Raw genomic sequence first — 19,155 nt, 5'->3', positions numbered from 1 at the left:
AGTTCACATGACTGCGCAGGGGCACAGCCATGGGTGGGCCTGGGAGGGCATAGGCCCCCACTTGGGAGCCAGGCCCATCCACTGGGGAGGGCCAGTCCCAGCCAATCAGAATGAGTTTTTCACCACAAAAGGGCTTTATTACAGACAGAAATACTCCTCACTTTCATCAGCTGTCCGGGTGGCTGGTCTCAACCGATCCCACAGGTGAAGAAGCCGAATGTGGAGGTCCAGGGCCTGCGTGGTTAATCGTGGTCTGCGGTTGTGAGACCGGTTGGACGTACTGTCAAATTCTCTAAAACGATGTTAGAGGCGGCTTATGGTAGAGAAATGAACATTAAATTATCTGGCAACAGCTCTGGTGGACATTCCTGCAGTCAGCATGCCAATTGCACGCTCCCTCAAAACTAACTTGAGACATCTGTGGCATTGTGATGTATGACAAAACTGCACATTTTAGAGTGGCCTGTTATTGTCGCCAGCACATGGTGCACCTGTGTAATTATCATGCTGTTTAATCAGCTTCTTGATATGTGACACTTGTCAGGTGGATGGATTATCTTGGCAAAGGAGAAATGTTCGCTAACAGGGATGGAAACAAATTTGTGCACAAAATTTGTGCATATGGAAAAAGTTCTGGGATTTTTTGTATTTCAGCTCTAATTTTCAGGACCAACACTTTACATGTTCCGTTAATATTTTAGGTCAGTATACATCACAGAAGACTGAAATATAACAAAACCGTTTGACATAGAACCACTGGATTTTCAACGGGTTTAAAAAAATAATGTTTTTGAATTATGAAATTATGAAACATATGATTAACATTCCACCTATGAGGCCACTAGAGGGCGATTTGGTAGTTTGACTGCAAACCATGCCGTGCCGGACTGGCGAAAACGCACCATAGACTTGGTGCGGAGAGCAGGCACGGGCGTGCCGACTGGACGACGCACACCACTGGCTTGGTGCGGGAAGCTTGGATGGGCCGGACTGTACTGGGGACACACACCACTGGCCCTACACCGGGATCTGGAACGGGCCGGACCGGACTGGCAACACACTTCAGTACCTCTCGCCGTGCCTCTACTTCCTCCATCCCCTCTTCGACCAGTGGCCCCCGTAACCCGGCGGCCTTCTCCGGCAACCCACTGGGCCGCTCTATCGCGGCCTCCTGCTGGTCCGACGTCGTGAGCCCCCCTAAAAAATTTTCGGGCGTCTCTCCTACCCGTGGACTAGGTCTCCATGTCCCTCGCCAGCCTCTCGCCCTTCTGCCATAATGTCAAGCCCTTCTCTTCCTCACTCGGCTTGACCCAGTCCAGGAGGCGAAGGAGATCTGTGAGGGATCTCCCTGGCGATGGCTCCTGGACACGCTGCTTGGTCATATCTTGGTGGTTTCTTCTGTCACGATCGTCTAACAGAGTGGACCAAGGCGCAGCGTTGAAAGTGAACATATCCTTTTATTTACAGATCACACGATCAAAACAATAAACGATAACGTGACGTCTACGGTTACACACGAACCGAAATGAACAAGAAACCACAAACACCACGTGAAAGACAGATAGTTAAATATGGCTCCCAATCAGAGACACCCAGCAGACACTCGTTGCCTCTGATTGGGAGTCACTCAGCCCAACATAGAAATATCAAACATAGAATTTCACACCCTGGCTCAACATAACATTGTCCCCAGAGCCAGGGCGTGACACTGCCAAAAATTATAAACGCAACATGCAACAATTTCAACACTTTTACTGAGTTACAGTTCAAGGAAATCAGTCAACTGAAATAAATAAATTAGGCCCTAATCTATGGAGTTCACATGACTGCGCAGGGGCACAGCCATGGGTGGGCCTGGGAGGGCATAGGCCCCCCCACTTGGGAGCCAGGCCCATCCACTGGGGAGGGCCAGTCCCAGCCAATCAGAATGAGTTTTTCACCACAAAAGGGCTTTATTACAGACAGAAATACTCCTCACTTTCATCAGCTGTCCGGGTGGCTGGTCTCAACCGATCCCACAGGTGAAGAAGCCGAATGTGGAGGTCCAGGGCCTGCGTGGTTAATCGTGGTCTGCGGTTGTGAGACCGGTTGGACGTACTGTCAAATTCTCTAAAACGATGTTAGAGGCGGCTTATGGTAGAGAAATGAACATTAAATTATCTGGCAACAGCTCTGGTGGACATTCCTGCAGTCAGCATGCCAATTGCACGCTCCCTCAAAACTAACTTGAGACATCTGTGGCATTGTGATGTATGACAAAACTGCACATTTTAGAGTGGCCTATTATTGTCGCCAGCACAAGGTGCACCTGTGTAATTATCATGCTGTTTAATCAGCTTCTTGATATACATTTACATTTACATTTACGTCATTTAGCAGACGCTCTTATCCAGAGCGACTTACGATATGTGACACTTGTCAGGTGGATGGATTATCTTGGCAAAGGAGAAATGTTCGCTAACAGGGATGGAAACAAATTTGTGCACAAAATTTGTGCATATGGAAAAGTTCTGGGATTTTTGTATTTCAGCTCTAATTTTCAGGACCAACACTTTACATGTTCCGTTAATATTTTAGGTCAGTATACATCACAGAAGACTGAAATATAACAAAACCGTTTGACATAGAACCACTGGATTTTCAGCGGGTTTAAAAAAATAATGTTTTTGAATTATGAAATTATGAAACATATGATTAACATTCCACCTATGAGGCCACTAGAGGGCGATTTGGTAGTTTGACTGCAAACCATGGGAATGGAGGAGTGAGGACAGAGACTAACATTTAAACCAAGGTTTGCCATTTAGCATTAGTGCTGCGATCATGTATGAACTGCAGTCATCTGTTGGTGCTGAATCATATTTAAGAACAGTATGTGATGGTATTTGTATCTGGCCCGTCTCTCTCCGTTTCCAAGGACATGTTGTCTTGACTACAGGTTATTTATCTTATCTGGTTCAACAAACAAATTCTGGATGGCTTCGGAGCCGTTATCAGTTAGCCTGGCTACATGTCTGGTTTCATGGTCACCCGCCCTACATGGTGGCCCTGCCAGTTGCCAGGCAACATGACATCAGTTTGGCTGAACTAGACTGGCAACCAGTTTGGCGTCTAGTCCTAACCCCAGTCTCTGGCCCTTGGTCAATCCAGGATTTTGTATTGTTATGGCAAACCATGGCACTGTTTTTACTTGACACATGTCCTGGTGTATGTTGACACATATTCTGGTGTATGTTGACACGTGTCCTGGTGTATGTTGACACATGTCCTGGTGTATGTTGACACATGTCCTGGTGTATGTTGACACGTGTCCTGGTGTATGTTGACACGTGTCCTGGTGTATGTTGACACATGTCCTGGTGTCTGTTGACACGTGTCCTGGTATATGTTAACACGTGTCCTGGTGTATGTTGACACGTGTCTTGGTGTATGTTGACACGTGTCCTGGTGTATGTTGACACATGTCCTTGTGTATGTTGACACGTGTCCTGGTGTATGTTGACACGTGTCCTGGTGTATGTTGACACGTGTCCTGGTGTATGTTGACACATGTCCTGGTGTCTGTTGACACGTGTCCTGGTATATGTTAACACGTGTCCTGGTGTATGTTGACACGTGTCCTGGTGTATGTTGACACGTGTCCTGGTGTATGTTGACACATGTCCTGGTGTATGTTGACACGTGTCCTGGTGTATGTTGACACATGTCCTGGTGTATGTTGACACATGTCCTGGTGTATGTTGACACGTGTCCTGGTGTCTGTTGACGTGTCCTGGTGTCTGTTGACACGTGTCCTGGTGTATGTTGACACATGTCCTGGTGTATGTTGACACGTGTACTGGTGTATGTTGACACGTGTCCTGGTGTCTGTTGACACGTGTCCTGGTGTATGTTGACACGTGTCCTGGTGTATGTTGACACGTGTTCTGGTGTATGTTGACACGTGTCCTGGTGTATGTTGACACGTGTCCTGGTGTATGTTGACACGTGTCCTGGTGTATGTTGACACATGTCCTGGTGTATGTTGACACATGTCCTGGTGTATGTTGTGTGGAACTAAATGTATGCTCCCTTCTTGACCAGGGATCACTTGAAAAAGAGATGTTAATGCCGATGTGACTTCCCTTCCACGTTACATGGTGGCCCTGCCAGTTGCCAGACAACATGACGTCAGTTTGGCTGAGACACAACTAGATGGCAGCTACCAGTCACCAAATTACATTTCTGAAGAGCGTTGTATTGCACTTCTGTCGTCCGCAGCATGGCCATCCTTGCCTCCTAACCCCATTCCCTGGCCCCTGGTCAAGGATGCTACATTGGGTCTCTGGCCCCTGGTCAAACCCACAGGATTACTCTGGGGGACTTCCAGTTCCAGTATCTCTGAGCTGCTCCAGAATGGTCATCACTATCTGACCATGCTAAGGAGGATGGAAGTATGACTCTTCCTCTTCAAACATGTCATTTAACAGCTAGCCCCAACCCTAACTCTAACCCTAACCCTAACCCTCACCCTAACTCTAACCCTAACCCTAACCCTAACTCTAACCCTAACCCTAACCCTAACCCTCACCCTAACTCTAACCCTAACCCTAACCCTAACTCTAGCCCCAACCCTAACTCTAACCCTAACCCTAACCCTAACCCTCACCCTAACTCTAACCCTAACCCTAACTCTAGCCCCAACCCTAACTCTAACCCTAACCCTAGCCCTAACCCTAACCCTAACCCTAACCCTAGCCCTAGCCCTAGCCTTAGACAGAAGTTTATATGAGTGTAGAATTGTAGGTGGCACTGGCTATACTCAGTCAAGGACAGGTTGTGATGTGTCTGTGATATGATGTGATGTGTCTGTGATGTGATGTGTCTGTGATGTGATGTTTCTGTGATGTGTCTGTGATGTGATGTGTCTGTGATGTGTCTGTCATGTGATGTGTCTGTCGTGTGATGTGATGTGTCTGTGATGTGATGTGTCTGTGATGTGTCTGTGATGTGTCTGTCATGTGATGTATCTGTGATGTGTCTGTGATGTGATGTGTCTGTCATGTGATGTGATGTTTCTGTGATGTGATGTGTCTGTGATGTGTCTGTCATGTGATGTGTCTGTGTCTGTGATGTGATGTGATGTGTCTGTCATGTGATGTGTCTGTCATGTTATGTGATGTGTCTGTCATGTGATGTGATGTGTCTGTGATGTGTCTGTGAGGTTTAAGATAACTGTTGTTCAGCTTCCCCTATTGTGTGTGAAGGGGATTTTAAGTAAACCCCCACTGTGCTGTGTAGCCTGCAAGGCACTCCGGGGTGTTAAGTTAACCCCCACTGTGCTGTGTAGCCAGCAAGGCACTCCGGGGTGTTAAGTTAACCCCCACTGTGCTGTGTAGCCAGCAAGGCACTCCGGGGTGTTAAGTTAACCCCCACTGTGCTGTGTAGCCTGCAAGGCACTCCGGGGTGTTAAGTTAACCCCCACTGTGCTGTGTAGCCAGCAAGGCACTCCGGGGTGTTAAGTTAACCCCCACTGTGCTGTGTAGCCAGCAAGGCACTCCGGGGTGTTAAGTTAACCCCCACTGTGCTGTGTAGCCTGCAAGGCACTCCGGGGTGTTAAGTTAACCCCCACTGTGCTGTGTAGCCTGCAAGGCACTCCGGGGTGTTAAGTTAACCCCCACTGTGCTGTGTAGCCAGCAAGGCACTCCGGGGTGTTAAGTTAACCCCCACTGTGCTGTGTAGCCAGCAAGGCACTCCGGGTTGTTAAGTTAACCCCCACTGTGCTGTGTAGCCAGCAAGGCACTCCGGGGTGTTAAGTTAACCCCCACTGTGCTGTGTAGCCTGCAAGGCACTCCGGGGTGTTAAGTTAACCCCCACTGTGCTGTGTAGCCTGCAAGGCACTCCGGGGTGTTAAGTTAACCCCCACTGTTCTGTGTAGCCTGCAAGGCACTCCGGGGTGTTAAGTTAACCCCCACTGTGCTGTGTAGCCAGCAAGGCACTCCGGGGTGTTACAGTGTAAACATGAAGAGAAGAAAACTGTGTCCCAAATGGCATCCTATCCCTACATAGTGCACTAATTTTAACAGAGGCCTATGTGCCCTGGTCAAAAGTAGTGCACTATATGGAATGGTGTGCTATTTGTGCCTCATGAAAAAAAGAAGAGTCTCTTCGGCCTCTTCTGTTGTTGTTAGGCTGCCTGTGCCTGACTTCCATACCAATGTCTTGTTTGTCCTGTATCACCAATGTCTTGTCTGTCCTGTATCACCAATGTCTTGTCTGTCCTGTATCACCAATGCCTTGTCTGTCCTGTATCACCAATGTCTTGTCTGGCCTGTATCACCAATGTCTTGTCTGTCCTGTATCACCAATGTCTTGTCTGGCCTGTATCACCAATGTCTTGTCTGGCCTGTATCACCAATGTCTTGTCTGGCCTGTATCACCAATGTATTGTCTGTCCTTTCCCACCAAATACTTTACTGTCCTGTATCACCAAATACTTTACTGTCTTGTATCACCAGACTTTACTGTCCTGTATCACCAGACTTTACTGTCCTGTAGCACCAGACTTTACTGTCCTGTATCACCAAAGACTTTACTGTCCTGTATCACCAGACTTTACTGTCTTGTATCATCAGACTTTACTGTCCTGTATCACCAAATACTTTACTGTCCTGTATCACCAGACTTTACTGTCCTGTATCACAAGCCTTTACTGTCCTGTATCACCAGACTTTACTGTCTTGTATCACCAGACTTTACTGTCCTGTATCACCAAAGACTTTACTGTCCTGTATCACCAGACTTTACTGTCCTGTATCACCAGACTTTACTGTCCTGTATCACCAGACTTTACTGTCCTGTATCACCAGACTTTACTGTCTTGTATCACCAGACTTTACTGTCCTGTATCACCAAATACTTTACTGTCCTGTATCACCAGATTTTACTGTCCTGTATCACCAGACTTACATTTACATTTACGTCATTTAGCAGACGCTCTTATCCAGAGCGACTTACAAATAGGTGCATTCACCCTATAGCCAGTGGGATAACCACTTTCCAATATATATATTTTATTTTATTAATTTTTTTTAGGGGGGGTAGAAGGATTACTTTATCCTATCCCAGGTATTCCTTAAAGAGGTGGGGTTTCAAATGTCTCCGGAAGGTGGTGAGTGACTCCGCTGTCCTGGCGTCGTGAGGGAGCTTGTTCCACCATTGGGGTGCCAGAGCAGCGAACAGTTTTGACTGGGCTGAGCGGGAACTATGCTTCCGCAGAGGAAGGAGCCAGCAGGCCAGAGGTGGATGAACGCAATACCCTCGTTTGGATGTAGGGACTGATCAGAGCCTGAAGGTACAGAGGTGCCGATCCCCTCACAGCTCCATAGGCAAGCACCATGGTCTTGTAACAGATGCGAGCTTCAACTGGAAGCCAGTGGAGTGTGCGGAGGAGCGGGGTGACGTGAGAGAACTTGGGAAGGTTGAACACCAGACGGGCTGCGGCATTCTGGATGAGTTGTAGGGGGTTTAATGGCACAGGCAGGGAGCCCAGCCAACAGCGAGTTGCAGTAATCCAGACGGGAGATGACAAGTGCCTGGATTAGGACCTGTGCCGCTTCCTGTGTAAGGCAGGGTCGTACTCTCCGAATGTTGTAGAGCATGAACCTGCAGGATCGGGTCACCGCCTTGATGTTAGCGGAGAACGACAGGGTGTTGTCCAGGGTCACGCCAAGGCTCTTCGCACTCTGGGAGGAGGACACAACGGAGTTGTCAACCGTGATGGCGAGATCATGGAACGGGCAGTCCCTTCCCTGGGAGGAAGAGCAGCTCCGTCTTGCCAAGGTTCAGCTTGAGGTGGTGATCCGTCATCCATACTGATATGTCTGCCAGACATGCAGAGATGCGATTCGCCACCTGGTTATCAGAAGGGGGAAAGGAGAAGATTAGTTGTGTATCGTCAGCGTAGCAATGATAGGAGAGGCCATGTGAGGATATGACAGAGCCAAGTGACTTGGTGTATAGGGAGAATAGGAGAGGGCCTAGAACTGAGCCCTGGGGGACACCAGTGGTGAGAGCACGTGGTGCGGAGACAGCTTCTCGCCACGCCACTTGGTAGGAGCGACCGGTCAGGTAGGACGCGATCCAGGAGTGAGCCGCGCCGGAGATGCCCACCTCGGAGAGGGTGGAGAGGAGGATCTGATGGTTCACAGTATCAAAGGCAGCAGACAGGTCTAGAAGGACAAGAGCAGAGGAGAGAGAGTTAGCTTTAGCAGTGCGGAGAGCCTCCGTGACACAGAGAAGAGCAGTCTCAGTTGAATGACCAGTCCTGAAACCTGACTGGTTTGGATCAAGAAGGTCATTCTGAGAGAGATAGCAAGAGAGTTGGCTAAAGACGGCACGCTCAATAGTTTTGGAAAGAAAAGAAAGAAGGGATACTGGTCTGTAGTTGTTGACATCAGTGGGATCGAGTGTTGGTTTTTTGAGAAGGGGTGCAACTCTCGCTCTCTTGAAGACGGAAGGGACATAGCCAGCGGTCAAGGATGAGTTGATCAGCGAGGTGAGGTAGGGGAGAAGGTCACCGGAGATGGTCTGGAGAAGAGAGGAGGGGATGGGGTCAAGCGGGCAGGTTGTTGGGCGGCCTGCAGTCACAAGTCGCAAGATTTTATCTGGAGAGAGAGGGGAGAAAGAAGTCAAAGCATAGGGTAGGGCAGTGTGAGCAGGACCAGCAGTGTCATTAGACTTAACAAACGAGGATCGGATGTCGTCAACCTTCTTTTCAAAGTGGTTGACTAAGTCATCCACAGAGAGAGGAGGGGGGGGGGATTCAGCAGGGAGGAGAATGTGGCAAAGAGCTTCCTAGGGTTAGAGGCAGATGCTTGGAATTTAGAGTGGTAGAAAGTGGCCTTAGCAGCAGAAACAGATGAAGAAAATGTAGAGAGGAGGGAGTGAAAAGATGCCAGGTCGGCAGGGGAGTTTAGTTTTCTTCCATTTCCGCTCCGCTGCCCGGAGCTCTGTTCTGTGAGCTCGCAATGAGTCATCAAGCCACGGAGCTGGAGGGGGAGGACCGAGCCGGCCGGGAGGATAGGGGACACAGAGAGTCAAAGGATGCAGAAAGGGGAGGAGAGGAGGGTTGAGGAGGCAGAATCAGGAGATTGGAGGGAGAAGGATTGAGCAGAGGGAAGAGATGATAGGATGGAAGAGGAGAGAGTAGTGGGAGAGAGAGAGCGAAGGTTGCGGCGGCGCATTACCATCTGTGTAGGGGGCAGAGTGAGTAGTGTTGGAGGAGAGCGAGAGAAAAAAGGATACAAAGTAGTGGTCGGAGACATGGAGGGGAGTTGCAGTGAGATTAGTAGAAGAGCAGCATCTTGTAAAGATGAGGTCAAGCGTATTGCCTGCCTTGTGAGTAGGGGGACGGTGAGAGGGTGAGGTCAAAAGAGGAGAGGAGTGGAAAGAAGGAGGCAGAGAGAAATGAGTCAAATGTAGACGTAGGGAGGTTGAAATCCCCCAAAACTGTGAGGGGTGAGCCATCCTCAGGAAAGGAACTTATCAAGGCGTCAAGCTCATTGATGAACTCTCCAAGGGAACCTGTAGGGCGATAGATGACAAGGATATTAAGCTTAAATGGGCTAGTGACTGTGACAGCATGGAATTCAAATGAGGAGATAGACAGATGGGTTAGGGGAAAAATTGAGAATGTCCACTTGGGAGAGATGAGGATTCCTGTGCCACCACCCCTCTGACCAGATGCTCTCGGGGTATGCGAGAACACATGGTCAGACGAGGAGAGAGCAGTAGGAGTAGCAGTGTTTTCAGTGGTAATCCATGTTTCCGTCAGCGCCAGGAAGTCGAGGGACTGGAGGGTAGCATAGGCTGGGATGAAGTCAGCCTTGTTGGCAGCAGAACGGCAGTTCCAGAGGCTGCCTGAGACCTTGAACTCCAGGTGTGGGGTGCGTGCAGGGACCACCAGGTTAGAGAGGCAGCAGCCACGCGGTGTGAGGCGTTTGTGTAGCCTGTGCGGAGAGGAGAGAACAGGGATAGGCAGAGGCATAGTTGACAGGCTGTAGCAAATGGCTACAATAATGCAGAGGAGATCGGAATGAAATGAACTAAACATCTGGGAAAGGAGAGAGTAAAAAACAAAACTCCCAAATGTAACTCTCCCAACTTCACCTCAGAAACTATAATTGTTTCACTGAACCACCCGAATAAAACTCTCCCAACTTCCACTTTAGAAATTAGAATTGTTGTGAACTACAGCGGTTCAATGTTTCAAGGAATAGACTCAACTTACTTTATTCAGCTAGCTAACTATGACGCTATAGCTAACTAGCATGCTAGCATCCAATAACACACAGTTTAGCACCAATACTTGGTTACAACAAACTACCAATAGTGTGTTAACACACTAAACAGATAATTTGTGTCCGTGTCTAGTTCCTTTCATAACGCAGCAATAATTAAACGTTGGCTAGCTAGCACAAATATATTGTATTTAGCTGCTACAGTACAGCTAGCTGGTCGTGTTGGCTAGCTAGCAATGGCTGCAATGTTGACTTTGTTTGAATAACGGCGGCGCTGCGAACAAATGTAGCTGGCTAAAAGGATATTGTATTTAGTTGCTACCGTTGCTAATAGCTACTCGCCAGCTAGTCCAGGAGGTGAGTTAGCTAGCTAGCTAGCTTCGTGCTACACCCGGCACCGCCGAATACAATGCTAACCTACAATAACTACCCACAACAGCCCACGATGCCTACCTATAATACCTAATAATATACAGCCCACGATGCCTACCTATAATACCTAACTACAATCTAAATACATAGTTTAAGCCTTACTCGACAAAGCCCAAGCTATGTATAAAGCCAAACTTACCCGACGCCAGCTGTCTGGGTGGCAGACTGCAATCAGTAGCTGTAATTAAGTACAGTAGCCACCAACTACCTAACGTTAATGCCTCGGATAATGAGGTTAGAAAAACAGCTGAATGGTAGGTAGCTAGCTGGCTCAATTACAGGTACTCTTAAGCGTGAAATAACATTGGAAACAACTATCCACAGTTGCTAAAAGTTACCAGTAGCTACCCGCTAGCTAGCTAGCTTTGTTGGTCCAGGTAGTGGGTTAGCTAGCCTCGTGCTTCGCCGGGCTCCGCCGAATACAATACTTACCTACAATAATTACCTACAATAACCTACAATAACTACCTAAGTAAACTACCTACAATACCTAACTACAATACCTACCTACAATCTAAATACATGGTTTAAGCTTTACTCAACACCATATAAGAAGCCAAGCTTACCTCCTGCTAGAGAAAACACAACCTCTCCCGACCACAACATACATACATCCATACTTTACTGTCCTGTATCACCAGACATTACTGTCCTGCATCACCAAAGACTTTACTGTCCTGTATCACCAGACTTTACTGTCCTGTATCACCATACTTTACTGTCCTGTATCACCAAATACTTTACTGTCCTGTATCACCAGACTTTACTGTCCTGTATCACCAGACTTTACTGTCCTGTATCACCAGACTTTACTATATTGTATCACCAGACTTTACTGTCCTGTATCACCAGATTTACTGTCCTGTATCACCAGACTTTACTGTCCTGTATCACCAGACTTTACTGTCCTGTATCACCAAAGACTTTACTGTCCTGTATCACCAAAGACTTTACTGTCCTGTATCACCAGACTTTACTGTCCTGTATCACCAGACATTACTGTCCTGTATCACCAAAGACTTTACTGTCCTGTATCACCAGACGTTACTGTCCTGTATCACCATACTTTACTGTCCTGTATCACCAAAGACTTTACTGTCCTGTATCACCAAAGACTTTACTGTCCTGTATCACCAGACTTTACTGTCCTGTATCACCAGACTTTACTGTCCTGTATCACCAGACATTACTGTCCTGTATCACCAAAGACTTTACTGTCCTGTATCACCAGACTTTACTGTCCTGTATCACCATACTTTACTGTCCTGTATCACCAAAGACTTTACTGTCTTGTATCACCATACTTTACTGTCCTGTATCACCAGACATTACTGTCCTGTATCACCAAAGACTTTACTGTCCTGTATCACCAGACTTTACTGTCCTGTATCACCAGACTTTACTGTCCTGTATCACCAAATACTTTACTGTCCTTTCCCACCAGACTACTGTCCTTTCCCACCATACTTTACTGTTCTTTCCCACCAGACTACTGTCCTTTCCCACCAAAGACTTTACTGTCCTGTATCACCAAATACTTTACTGTCCTTTCCCACCAAATACTTTACTGTCCTGTATCACCAAATACTTTACTGTCCTTTCCCACCAGACTACTGTCCTTTCCCACCAGACTTTACTGTCCTTTCCCACCAGACTACTGTCCTTTCCCACCAAATACTTTACTGTCCTGTATCACCAAATACTTGACTGTCCTTTCCCACCAAAGACTTTACTGTCCTTTCCCACCAAAGACTTTACTGTCCTGTATCACCAAATACCTTACTGTCCTGTATCACCAAATACTTGACTGTCCTTTCCCACCAAATACTTTACTGTCCTTTCCCACCAAATACTTTACTGTCCTGTATCACCAAATACTTTACTGTCCTTTCCCACCAGACTTTACTGTCCTTTCCCACCAGACTACTGTCCTTTCACACCAAAGAATGTACTGTCCTGTATCACCAAAGACTTTACTGTCCTTTCCCACCAAATACTTTACTGTCATTTCCCACCAAAGACTTTACTGTCCTTTCCCACCAAATACTTTACTGTCCTGTATCGCCAAAGACTTTACTGTCCTTTCTCAGAGAGTTAGGCTAGAGGACCGTTTAATAGTACCTCTCTCATTCACCCTCTCTCTCTCTCTCTCTCTCTCGCTCTCTCTGTCTCTCTCTCTCTCTCTCTCTCTCTCTTCTTTCTTTTTCTCTCCCTCATTTCTTTCTCTCTCTCTATTCCAATCTCCCTTACACTTTTCCAAACTTTATTCACTTTTTTAGTTTGTTGAGTAATTTAAGTTGTGTTGTGTTGTGTTTTATTGTGTTGTGTTGTATAGTGTTGTATTGTATTGTATTGTATTGTGTTGCCTTGAGTTGTGTTGTATTGTGTTGTGTTGCGTTGAGTTGTATTGTGTTGCGTTATGTTGCATTGAGTTGAGTTGTGTTGTGTTGTGTTGCCTTGAGTTGTGTTGTATTGTGTTGTGTTGCGTTGAGTTGTATTGTGTTGCGTTATGTTGCATTGAGTTGAGTTGTGTTGTGTTGTGTTGTATTGTGTTGCCTTGAGTTGTGTTGTATAGTGTTGTATTGTATTGTGTTGTGTTGTATTGTGTTGCGTTATGTTGCATTGAGTTGAGTTGTGTTGTGTTGTGTTATATTGTGTTGCCTTGAGTTGTGTTGTATAGTGTTGTATTGTGTTGTGTTGTGTTGTATTGTATAGTGTTGTGTTGTATTGTGTTCTATTGTGTTGCCTTGAGTTGTGTTGTATAGTGTTGTATTGTGTTGAATTGTATTGTGTTGTATTGTGTTGTATTGTATAGTGTTGTGTTGTATTGTGTTGTATTGTGTTGCCTTGAGTTATGTTGTAAAGTGTTGTGTTGTATTGTGTTGTGTTGTATTGTATAGTGTTGTGTTGTGTTGCGTTGAGTTGTATTGTGTTGCGTTATGTTGCATTGAGTTAAGTTAAGTTGTGTTGTATTGTATTGTGGACACAGCATAGAGCTGTGTACAAATTATAATCCTGTTATTACCTCATTAATAGTCCAGACAGACTGGATCACAGTGAGAGAGACAGGAAGTGCTCTCAGGGCAGGATTATCAGAACAGGATAACACATAGAGACACACAAACATGTTCATGTGTGCAGACAGACAGACAGACATACGGATGGACGGACAGACAGACACGTGTACACTGAACAGGCACACACACACACACAAACACAGACGGACCCAGGATCACATCACTACTCTAGTTTATAAGTAATATCAATGGAACTAATGTCTCAAGAGATTAGGACTTTTGTTGGAGAAAAAGTCAGATCCCCATCAGCCAAATTTTATGTATTTCCAAACAACAAACCAAAACGTAGAGTTGTCTGGAACAGAGACATGTAGGCCCCGTGTAGCTCAGTTGGTAGAGCATGGCGCTTGCAACGCCATGGTTGTGGGTTCGATTCCCACGGGGGGCCAGTATGAATTTTTTTTTACTGTCCTGTATCACCAAAGACTTGGTAAAATCGCTCTGGATAAGAGCCTCTGCTAAATGACTAAAATGTAAATGTGTTTATGCATCTCTATGTAACAAAAGGCTCACAATTGGACAGACAGCAAACGTTTCCTTATTTACAGATTTACAATTCAGGCTACAGCTTTGCAGTCAGATTTCAACTAGCATCTATTATATGTAGGCTATAGTGTCAGTTTGCACATGAAGTTGAGTGGTTTGGGTAGGGTATAATTGTCACGCGTGCTGTAGGTGGGTGTAGTGGTGGAATCAAGCGCAGGACACCGAAGTCAATAATCCAAAAGACTTTAGTCGAAAATACCAATAAGGCAAACAGGAAAACTCGCCCGAAGGCGGAACGACGCACGTAGGCGACCAAAATAAAGGCGCACGAAAACAGGTGCGTAATACGCTCCAGCGCAGTGGAGTATAAAGCTCAACCGAGCGAAATAGTCAAACGACCAGCAAACACGACAGTACACGAAACAATAACACACAACACCTGACCAACACAACGAGAACTAAATAGGACACTAATAACACTAAATGATAACAGGTGTGAAAACAATCAGACAAAAGCAAACGAACATGAAACATACAACGGTGGCAGCTAGTATTCCGGAGACAACGAACGCCGAAGCCTGCCCGAACAAGGAAGAGAGGCAGCCTCGGCCGAAACCGTGACAGTACCCCCCCCTTGACGCGCGGCTCCAGACGTGCGCCGACTCCGGCCTCGGGGACGACCCGGAGGACGCGGAGCAGGGTGCGTCGGGTGCCCACGATGGAATTCCGTCAGGAGAGACGGGTCCAAAATGTCTCTCCTCGGCACCCAGCACCGCTCCTCCGTACCGTACCCCTCCCACTCCACTAGATACTGGAGACCCCCATCCGACGTCTCGAATCCAAGATGGACCTCACGGAGTACGCCGGTGCCCCCTCGATGTCCAATGGGGGCGGAGGAGTCTCCCTGATCTCACTTTCTTGGAGTGGGCCAGCTACCACCGGCCTGAGAAGGGACACATGGAACGAGGGGTTAATACTTTTATATTCAACAGGTAGCTGTAATTTATAACACACCTCGTTCAACCTTCCCAGGACTTTAAATGGCCCTACAAACCGCCGACCCAGTTTCCGACAGGGCAGGCGGAGGGGCAGGTTCCTGGTAGAGAGCCAGACTCGATCACCAGGTGCGTACACCGGTCCCTCACTGCGGTGGAGATCGGCGCTCGCCTTATGACGTCGGAGGGCCCGCTGCAGGTGGACGTGTGCAGCGTTCCATGTCTCCTCCGAGCGCCTCGCCCACTCATCCACCGCAGGAGCCTCGATCTGGCTCTGCTGCCAGGGTGCCAGAACCGGCTGGTAACCTAACACACATTGGAAAGGGGTTAGGTTAGTGGAGGAATGGCGTAGGGAATTCTGGGCCATTTCGGCCCAGGGAACGTACCTTGCCCACTCCTCCGGCCGGTCCTGGCAGTATGTTCTAAGAAACCTGCCCACATCCTGGTTTACACGTTCCACCTGCCCATTACTCTCCGGGTGGTAACCCGAGGTGAGGCTCACCGAGACCCCCAACCGCTCCATAAAGGCCCTCCAGACTCTGGAGGTAAATTGGGGACCTCGATCAGACACAATATCCTCGGGTACCCCGTAGTGCCGGAACACATGGGTGAATAGGGCTTCGGCAGTTTGCAGGGCGGTAGGAAGGCCCGGCATGGGGAGCAAACGACAGGCCTTAGAAAACCGGTCCACAACGACCAGTATAGTGGTATTCCCCTGTGAAGGAGGAAGGTCAGTAAGGACCATGGTCGTTGTGGCACGGGCAGGGGTAGTAACTTACCCCTAGGCAGATGTCTAGGCGCCTTACACTGGGCGCACACCGAGCAGGAGGAAACATAAACCCTCACATCCCTTGCCAACGTGGGCCACCAGTACTTGGCACTAAGACAGTGCACTGTCCGGCCGATACCCGGATGTCCAGAGGAGGGTGACGTGTGAGCCCAATAGATCAATCGATCCCGAACCTCGAGCGGAACGTACTTCCGACCCTCCGGGCACTGTGGTGGACTAGGGTCGGTGCGTAACGCCCGCTCGAGCTCAGCATCGACCTCCCACACTACCGGTGCCACCAGACACGACTCCGGCAGTATGGGAGTGGGCTCCACGGACCTCTCCTCCGTGTCATACCGCCGAGACAGCGCATCTGCCTTACCGTTCTGGGACCCAGGGATGTACGTGATCTTAAACGTAAACCGGGTCAAAAACATATTCCATCTAGCCTGCCGAGGGTTTAGCCTCCTCGCTGCCCGGATGTACTCCAGGTTACGGTGGTCCGTCAAAATGAGGAAAGGGTGTTGAGCCCCCTCAAGCCAGTGCCTCCACACCTTTAGGGCCTGTACCACGGCTAACAGCTCCCTGTCCCCTACGTCATAGTTTCGCTCCGCCCGGACTGAGCTTCTTGGAATAAAAAGCACAGGGGCGGAGTTTAGGTGGCGCGCCTGATCGTTGTGAAAGCACGGCTCCTATACCGGCCTCAGACGCGTCCACCTCTACCTGAAATGGTAAAGAGGGATCCGGATGCGCCAGCACTGGAGCCGAGGTAAACAGGTCCTTCAGCCTCCCAAATGCCCTGTCCGCCTCGGCAGACCACTGCAGACGCACCGGGCCCCCCTTCAAGAGAGACGTGATGGGAGCTGCCACCTGTCCAAAACCCTGGATAAACCTCCGGTAGTAATTCGCAAACCCCAAAAACTGCTGCACCTCCTTCACAGTGGTTGGTGTTTGCCAATTACGCACGGCTGACACCCGGTCTACCTCCATCTTCACCCCTGACGCAGACAACTGATACCCCAAAAAGGAGACCGACTCCTGGAAAAACAGACACTTCTCTGCCTTAACATACAGGTCGTGCTCCACCAGCCTCCGCAACACTCTGCGCACCAGGGCCACATGCTCGACACGGGTCGGCGAGTACACGAGAATGTCATCTATGTACACCACGACCCCCTGCCCCTGCATGTCCCTGAAGATCTCATCCACGAATGATTGGAAAACTGACGGAGCGTTCATCAACCCGTATGGCATGACAAGATACTCGTAATGGCCCGAGGTGGTACTAAAGGCTGTCTTCCATTCATCGCCCTCCCTGATGCGCACCAAATTGTACGCGCTCCTGAGATCTAATTTAGTGAAGAAACGCGCCCCATGCAAGGACTCAGTCATGGTCGCAATCAGCGGGAGTGGATAACTGTACTTCACCGTGATCTGATTGAGACCACGGTAATCGATGCATGGGCGCAAACCACCATCCTTCTTCTTCACAAAAAAGGAACTCGAGGACGCAGGGGAAGTGGAAGGCCGTATGTATCCTTGTCTCAGAGATTTGTCTATGTAAGTCTCCATAGCTTTCTTCTCCTCCTGAGACAGAGGATACACATGGCTCCGTGGGAGCGCAGCTCCTGCCTGGAGGTCTATCGCACAATCTCCCTGCCTATGGGGCGGCAACTGCGTTGCCCTCGACTTACTAAACGCAATAGCCAAATCCCCATACTCAGGGGGAACGTGCAATGCGGGCACCTGGTTTGGACTCTCCACCGAGGTAGCCCCTACGGAAACGCCTAAACATCTACCCACACACTGGGCAGACCACTCCATCAGAGCCCTCTCCTGCCACGAAATAGATGGGTTATGGGTACTCAACCAGGGCATGCCCAGCACCACCGGATACGCAGGAGAGTCAATCAGAAATAGCTGAATCATCTCCTGATGACCCCCCTGCGCACACATCCTAAGTGGCGCAGTGACCTCCCTGATCAAGCCCGCACCCAACGGACGGCTATCTAGGGCATGAACGGGGAAAGGGACATCAACAGGAAGAAGGGGAATCCCTAAAGCTAAACAAAATTTCTTATCAATAAAATTCCCAGCCGCGCCTGAATCTACCAGCGCCTTATGCTGGGAATGAGGTGCTACCTGTGGAAAACTCACAGGCAAACAGAAATGTGCAATAGAGAGCTCTGGGTGAGTGGGGCGCCTACTCACCTGGAAGGAATCCCCAGTGCGGGACCTGTCGTCCTCTCCCCTAGGAGGCCATCCCCAGCACCTAGCCGCGGTGTGTCCTCCCCGACCACAGTTGGTGCAGGGGATGGACCCCCTAGTAAGCCGACCCCTCCTCTCTCTAGCGCCAGCACCCCCGAGCTCCATGGGACACGGCTCGGAGGCGCTGGAGGGTGGAATGGACGGACCCCCCTCGGAACGTCCGCGGGTAGCTAGTAGGTTATCCAGCCTGATGGACATGTCGACCAACTGGTCGAACGAGAGGCTGGTGTCCCTACAAGCCAGCTCCCCGACGGACGTCCCTCTCGTAGACCACACCTGTAGTGATCGACGAGAGCCCGATCATTCCACCCTGCATCTGCCGCTAGAGTCACGGAATTCGAGGGCGAACTCTTGCGCACTCCTCCTCCCCTGCCGGAGGAAGACCAGACGCTCCCCGCCGCTTTCCCCTCCGGGGATGGTCAAACACCGCCCTGAAGCGGCGGGAGAACTCGTCGTACGTGATGGTGTCCGCGTCGATCCTCCTCCACTCCGCGTTGGCCCATTCCAATGCCTTCCCGGAAAGGCAGGAGATCAGGGCGGACACGCTCTCATGTCCCGAGGGCGCCGGGTGCACGGTGGCCAGGTACAGCTCCACCTGGAGAAGGAATCCCTGACACCCGGCCGCGGTTCCATCGTAGGACCTCGGGAGCGAGAGTCGGACTCCTCGGGGTTCCGGTGCTGGAATGGGCGGACTGGCCGATGGTGCTGGCAGGGAGGGTGGCGGTGGAGGCGTTCCCCAGCCTCGAATGGTGGTGATCACCTCCTGCAGTGCGGTCCCCATCTGCAGGATCTGGTCCCGTTGTTCCCGAACCTGGTCCTCCAGCGTCGTCTGGGCTGCTGCGGCTCCT

General features: G+C 49.2%; 1 protein-coding gene across 6 annotated transcripts in view; it reads left to right on the top strand.

The window, feature by feature from the left end:
- LOC121569995 (syntaxin-binding protein 4-like) overlaps window positions 1-19,155 on the top strand; it is a 234,059-nt gene that overhangs the window by 64,526 nt on the left and 150,378 nt on the right. The window lies entirely within an intron of this gene.

The sequence above is a fragment of the Coregonus clupeaformis genome, chromosome 7 (assembly GCF_020615455.1).
Source record: "Coregonus clupeaformis isolate EN_2021a chromosome 7, ASM2061545v1, whole genome shotgun sequence".
Lineage (NCBI taxonomy): Eukaryota > Metazoa > Chordata > Actinopteri > Salmoniformes > Salmonidae > Coregonus > Coregonus clupeaformis.
The sequence above is the reverse complement of the archived record's forward strand: the minus strand, read 5'-3'. Positions and strand labels throughout refer to the sequence as shown.